Here is a 7,610-nt window from a genome sequence, read left to right on the forward strand (position 1 = left end):
CAACCCCTTACGCCCTTTGAGACTCTATGCACTAGGGAAACCCCCCTAAACATAGAATCTCTTCAATTTATGATATGCTCTCAAGTGAGTGTGAGAGAAAGCAGCTGCCTTTTGTCCAGGCATGGGAGTGGGACCTAGGACTGGACGTCTCAGAAGAACTCATCCAGAAATGGATTCCCAGTCTAATTTACAGCTCTAGATGTTGCAAGATCCAGGAGTTAAATTATAAAATCTTAAGTAGATGGTATTACACCCCAGAAAAATTACATAAGATTTATCCAACCACGAGTAACCCCTGCTGGAGGTGTAAAGCAGATATAGGCACGTTACTACACATATTCTGGGACTGCCCAGCTCTCAAAAACTACTGGCAGGTAGTTCTGAAAGCCTGTTCCCAGGTGCTAGGAAGAGATCTATCCTTATCACCAGCCCGCATACTTCTATTTTGGGACACAGAAAATAAGGAGGGGATCCCCGATACTACTCTGGAGTATCATCTTCTTAACTCAGCCAAAATCCTAATCCCTAGACTCTGGAAATCCACTATACCACCAACCAGTAAAGAATGGATAGGGAAGGTTAACGAATTAGCAAAATTTGAGGAATTATCTACATTCACAGAAAAACAACACTCTAGCTTTAGGGCTACATGGCTGAGGTGGTATTTATACAGGGACTCTGCGGAATATAGACAACTTCTGAACTCCAAAACTCACATAACACAGATCGTTATTAGGGGTTTCTTCAATCTGTACTCTGAGCATTACTACACGTTGTTAACATGCTATATCCCTTCTACCCGTATAACCTTGAGGGGACTGTAATTCTTGCTGTATTGCCTTTGTGTAATCCTTTGTTTAAAAACGATGCCTGAGTCGTGATGCTTTTAGTTAATTTTGTTGTTTCCCCCCTGCTCACTTTCCCTACTCCCCCTCCTTTTTCCTTCTGTATCCCCCCCCCCATCATCTCCTTTTTGGAAAACAATAAAAATCATTATACAAAAAAAGAAAAAAGAAAACCCTCAATAATTAAAAAATCCATGTCACAAACTAGGGGGTACAGTATCCGTTATAATACATTAGTTCTATTCCCCTGTATAACACAGCATGCAGCCTTCTGCCTTTATATGGTCTCATAATGCCTCAATGCCTTCTAACATCCTTACAATTTACAGTAGGGGGTACAGTATCCTTAATAGTACATGAGTGATAGTCACCTGACTAACTCAGCATGCAGCCTATGTACCTTTATGATTCCCAAACCCCTCAGTGACTTTAAAATGTCCTTATATTTTACAGTAGAGGGTATATTATCCCTTATAATACATGAGTGGTTCTCAGAGTCCCCTGACTAACTCATTCCGCAGCCTTGTGCCTTGAAATGGTAACAGAACCCCTAAGAGATTTCTATAATCCCTAATAATACATGAGTGACACTCAGGGTTTCCTGTACAGCTCAGTCTGTAGCCCTGTGCCTTTATATCAGTGGTCCCCAACCAGTGGCTCGTGAGCAAAATGTGGCTCACCAATCCCTTGGATGTTGCTCCCAGTGTCCTCAATGCAGGTACGAATTTTTGAAATCTTAGCTTGGAAGCAAGTTTAAGTTGCATAAAAACTAGGTGTACTGCCAAATAGAAGCTTCTGTGGGCTGACAGTCCACATAAAGGCTACCAAATAGCCATCCACAGCCCTTATTTTGCACCCCTGGAACAATTTTTATGTATTTGTTGCTCGCTGATCCTTCTACATTTGAATGTGGCTCGTGGGTAAAAAAGGTTGAGGACTCCCTCTTTATATGGTCACAGAACCCCTCAGGTGAGTTCTAATATCACTACGATTTACAGCAGGTATAGTACAGGTATGGGACCTGTTATCCAGAATGCTGGGGTTTACTAGAAACTCATTTAAACATGAAATAAACCCAATAGACTGGTTTTGCTTCCAATAAGGATTACTTATATCTTAGTTGGGATCAAGTACAAGCTACTGTTTTATTATTATAGAGAAAAAGGAAATCATTTTTTAAAATTTGGATTATTTGGATAAAATGGAGTCTATGGGAGACAGCCATTCTGTAATTTTGAGCTTTCTGGATATCGTGCTTCCGGATAAGGGATCCTATACCTGTATATAAAACATGAGAAATATTCAGAAAAACTTGTATAACTCAGCCTGCAGCATTGTGCCTTTATATAGTCCAATAACCCCTCAGGGACATCTAATATCCTTATCATTTACAGTAGGGGGTACATTCTCTCTCATAATACATGAGTGATCCTCTGAGTTACCTGTATCACTCAGCCTGCAGTTTAAGGGGCAAATTCACTAAGCACCGAACGCTGGCGTAACTTCGCTAGTGTTACTTCGCACCCTTACGCCTGGCGAATTTGCGCAACGGACGTAACTACGCAAATTCACTAACACACGCATTGTTCTGAACGCTACCTTTTACGCTAGACTTCCTTCGCCACCTCAGACCAGGCGAAGCGCAATAGAGTAGATAGGGATTGCTTCAAAAAAAGTTAAAAAATTTTCTAAATCCCAAAAAACGCTGGCGTTTTTTCTTTATTATGGGTGATAGGCTGAAAACTATCGAATTTTTTTTGGGGCTCCCCTCCTTCCCCCCTACATTTCCTAACTCATGGCAATTTAACTATACAGTGGGCACATGTGTAGGGCAAAATAAAAATTTTATTTGCTGTTTTGAAGGTTTCCCAGGCTTGTGTAGTTCTGCTACATATACCTCCATTGTAACTTCAATTTGGCGCCGTATGCCAATTAACCATCGCTAACGTAACTTTGCTTTGCGAATGAACGCTAGCGCAACTTCGCAACCTTACGCTACCCGTGAGCGCAACTTCGGATTTTAGTGAATTTGCGGAGCGCTGGAATAAATACGCCTGGCGAAGTGCAGCGAAGCGGACGCCAGCGCAACTACGATTTTTAATGAATGTCCATATAAGAGTTTTACTTTAGTCCCTTTGTAAATTGTATAATGAAGCAATTGAATGCTTAATGAATAAAAAAAAACAATCCCTGTTTTGTTTAAAGGGTAAGGCATTTTTAGTAGCTTAAGGCACATAATCTTTCATCTATGTCCTTTATATATTGATAATGGGTTAGGTGCAGAGGATTTCTTCTATGAGCAGGCCCGGACTGGCAATCTGTGGGTTCTGCCAAATGCCAGAGGGGCTGCTGTATGGTTCCATAGAAAGTTACCATATAGTGGGCTGGTAGGGGGCTGTTTGGGCCTCTGTACTTGGAATGGCAGGGCCTATTTTGACTCCCAGTCCGGGCCTGTCTATGAGTCTATGTGAATTTTGTAGTCACCTCATTGCACCTCCCCCCCCCCCTCTTAATGTTTTAAAAATTAGTGGTGAGTACAATTTTCACTTGTTTGTCTATGGGAAACAGCCTTCCGGTCATTCAGAGCTTTCTGGATATCAGGTTTCCAGATAACAGATCCCATACCTGTACCACAATTAAGAAAGTGCTCTGATAAAGACAAATGTATGAAAATTATCCTCCTCCTCAGGATGCTCCATTATACCACATATGAAAATCCAGGCATTCCGAAAACTACTCAGACTGACATGTTGGGCTGCCCCTTAACTACTTAAAAATACTGGACACCCTTTCTAAAACTGGGAAGTGGATTAACGCACCCGCTCTCCATATCCCAGTCTTTGGCAATCCTACTTTCTCTCCTCACCTAGACTTAGACAACTACAAGGGAATTACTGATACAGATATCCCGGACACTTCAATCACAGTCACAATGATTCCTCCCTGTCTGCTAGCCTGTACAGAAAAGGATTCCTTCCAGTTGATACTGCAAAGGCCCTCATCCTAATGAAACGGAGACAGACTGATAGCCACCTAAGAAACTGACCCAATCAACTGGCTGATTATTCAATTATTAAAGGTATTCCAGTGTACTTGGCAAAATTCAGCAGGAACAGCCCCTATGTTTGCTCATAGCCTGTACAGAGAGATCCCATAAAACTATGGCACCATCTCTACCTACTATAGCGGCTATCCCAAAGCCACACTCCCTTCCCAAATGTGTTGCAAGGACCCCAATATTTGCAGAGACCACTGCAGATGCTAGGTGGTAGCTGAAGAGAAGAACATGTAGATGGCTTTTAATCTGACATATGCTCTTCATATAATGTGGAAAGTAATTGAAAAAAAGTCTTTATTTCTGGGGAACAATCTGAAAACAATTGAACTGAAAATCTGGAAGGTAAACAACCCCTTTAAGTATATGGCACCAGCTAAACAAAAACTGTTCACTGGCTCCATATCCATCACCACTGACCCCAATAAGAAACAACACGGACTACTTACCTGGGATTGAACCTAAGGGATACGCAACTGCTTTTGGGCTCCAGAATCTTCAATCGAGGCACCTTCTAGGCATGGAAATAGACCAGATCCCCATGCTCCTAAAAAACAAAGAAAAGCGGTGAGTTGGGGACAAGTGGAGGTACAGACAGCTGAAACATTACATGACGTCTATATCAATAGGAAATACTGTGTGTAGACCACTAACCAGCTTTGAAACATAAAGCTCTATAAATACACCGACACGGACTCTCTCTAACGTACAAGGTCATGCTGGAACACAAACACCCCAATTTACCGGACTATACTAAGTCTTGGGAAACAGACTTAAACCTCAATCCCTGAGCAAGATTGGCTGGACATATTCCAAATAATCACAAAATGCTCAGTAAGCAATAAATAACAAGAACAATGAGATCCACCATCTCTACCCACTATTTAGGCTAAGGAAGGGACCCCCTACAAGCCAAGGACCCCCGGATCTACCAGACTGAGCAACAGCAGCAGCACAGATTGGAACCATGGCAGATGAATGAATGGACCCAACAGATATGGCAGCGCACTAACTGCACTGACTCAATAGGCCACACATACAAAGCAATGCTCTGTGTACTTAATAGTCTGTGTATGTGCTGCACATCTAATTAGAAATAAATGTCATATAAACCTCACTCATCAACAGGGGACACTTCCCCTTTAAGAGCAGGGGACAGAGGTGACTTCCACCTGGAAATGTGACAGTTGGTTCAGTCCGTTGGTTGGCCCTGTGGTGAGAGGTAAGAGTACTTTCCCTCTGGGAGATTTTTTGCCAAAAAACCTTTATTTTAGTGGAAAAAGAGGAGGGAATTTGGGCAATGTCCCCCACAGACTAGCAGGTGGTGTGCCTCTGCCTGATTTTAGTGAATTTGGATATTTTTCCCCTAAAATGTGCTTGGGAGATGCCTTTAATCTTAGTGCTGGTTGGGGGGACACAGACTTTTTGTGGATTTGGCATTATGCAGGGCTGCCAGCAAATATTCACATTATCTACAGAAGGAAACTTTTGGGGACCCTGTAGCACACCATAAGGAACTAGGGGTGGGAAGCAGAGGCACGTGCCATGGGGACTGTTGGGGGTGATGAGTGGGGGACATACAGCAGGTCCCATAGAAGAGAGGAGACTTTACACCTAGGGTTTGACAGTTGGTTTAGTCCGTTGGTTGGTTAAGTGTATATTCCCTCTAAGAGACTCTCCTGAAGACGGCCCCAGTAAAGGAGCCAAAACGTTGAAATAAAACTTCACCTTTATTTTTCAAAATTAAGTCCTTGGAGTGCGGCTTGTTTGTTCGATATAGATATAGATATAGATATATAGATATATATATATATAGATATATAGATACGTGTTGGAGCTGCAATGTGACTCAGGTAGGTATCCAGGGAATCCAATCACTACATTTATTAAATTTTCAAAATAAAATGCCCTTATTCCTGGCATGTTTGCCCCATAAAAACCCAAACCCCTTTCTGTCTCTATTCTCCTCAGAGCCAGAGCCACTTAGTATTCTGTCCCTAATGCTTTTTCTTTTTACTTCCAGACGCTGTACTCCGTCCTGAAGGACTTCAGGGCGGAATTTACGGACTTTGAGGCCCTTGCTTCTTATTATGGTAAAATCCTATATTATTTATCAGTTCCTAAGGTTGTGCCATTGTTTTATTATTTGTGAATTCCTTTCCCCCTTTAGCTCAGTATTTAACTGAATTGTGTTTTTCCCGCAGAACATCACTACCGGGTCAAATTCGGCGAAAACATCGTCCTGTAAGTAAAACATAAATGGACTTGTTACATGTTGGGAATCATTTGCTATTGCCCCAGGGGTAACTGCAAGGGCAATACGGCTGGAAAATGTTTTATTAACATTCAGTGATATTTCTTTTTCAGAAAGCACTTCCTTCTTACATGCGATGTGGACCCGAGGATGAGGGCCAAAGAGAACATTATGCATTACTGGAAAATGCTCCACTCGCTGGTATGTAATGCAGAATAGATGTTTAGATGAATAGGGAACAAATGATATTAGATTGCCAGCTCTTATCTCACGCTGCTTCTTTCTTTATGTTACAGGAAGTGATCAAGAGGGAATATGCCGCCCTCAGGAAATCTGCCAAGCTGCCTCCTGTAAGTGTCACTAGTATAATTATTATTATAGGAGAGGTTATTATTCACTTTGAGTCTCTATAATAATCTAGAACATTATTATTCATTGCATCTCCTGCTCCCCTGGGGGCATCTAAAGTCACCCATCCAAGTGCCATTTTCACCAGAAACAAAAATGGTTTTATCACAAGCGTTCACATGGCCACAATAATGGCATTGGTACAAAGAAGCGCTTAACATTGACTCTCTTCTTCCACAGGATCATCCAACTCATCCAACTCGAGTGCAAAACCGGAGGAAGCAGCTTGAGTATTTGCGGCTGGAGAATGTAAGTTCCCCTGGGATCACTGTCCCTGATGCTTTTCTTGGGTGTTTAACCGCTAGATACTGAACTTTGATTGGTCTATTGCAATCGGGACAACGGCACAAGGGGTAATTTGTTTTTTTTTTCTCCCAATGATGAGAAAAGGCTGATGCTCAAAATTACAATATCACAACATCAGCTGCCGGCAGGGAATCCCACACGCTCACTGCCCTCAGCATATAAAGGTACTATTAGCAGCACATATACAGGCATAATCCTAATTGTCTCCTTTCTTTCCCCTTTGCTCCTATCCTTGTGCCTCCCCTGCGCTCACAGACTATCAACCAACATCTGACCCAGCTTCACCATGAGTTCTTGAGGGAGCTGAAGCTAAAGAAAGCGGCTGGGTATGTATTTTGCAATTAACACTTACAATTACACTTACTGGCACCAGGGGTGCTCCGCCAATGAGGCAAGTTGAGGCTGTCGCCTCAGGCAGCAGCACCCCACTGGGTACCAGGGGCAGCAAAAATGCTGCTCCTGGTACTTTAAGAGCGAATTTCCGGGGGAGGGGGGGCAGCAGCAACTGCTGCTGCCTCAGGCAGCGGAGGGGCCAGGATCACCCCTGACTGGCACATAACATATTCAAAAAAATATAGATGTTTTCTCGTACCTACGGGTGCTTTTGGCCATAATGATAGCACAGAGACTTGAACTTTTTTAGGTCCCTACAACCATAGCATGTATCTCAGCATGTTATCACTGGGGGAAGTCTAGCCATGGAACTTACTCAGCTCAGTAACTGCCCAATGTGTTACAGTAG

General features: G+C 42.6%; 1 long non-coding RNA gene across 1 annotated transcript; it reads left to right on the forward strand.

Moving 5' to 3' along the window:
* The first annotated feature begins 6,641 nt into the window (after positions 1 to 6,641).
* LOC121396453 lies at positions 6,642 to 7,194 on the forward strand. The gene is made up of 2 exons (XR_005963052.1): positions 6,642 to 6,811; positions 7,124 to 7,194. It is a non-coding gene; the product is annotated as an uncharacterized LOC121396453 (long non-coding RNA).
* Positions 7,195 to 7,610: the final 416 nt, after the last annotated feature.

Source organism: Xenopus laevis, chromosome 7S (assembly GCF_017654675.1).
Source record: "Xenopus laevis strain J_2021 chromosome 7S, Xenopus_laevis_v10.1, whole genome shotgun sequence".
NCBI lineage: Eukaryota > Metazoa > Chordata > Amphibia > Anura > Pipidae > Xenopus > Xenopus laevis.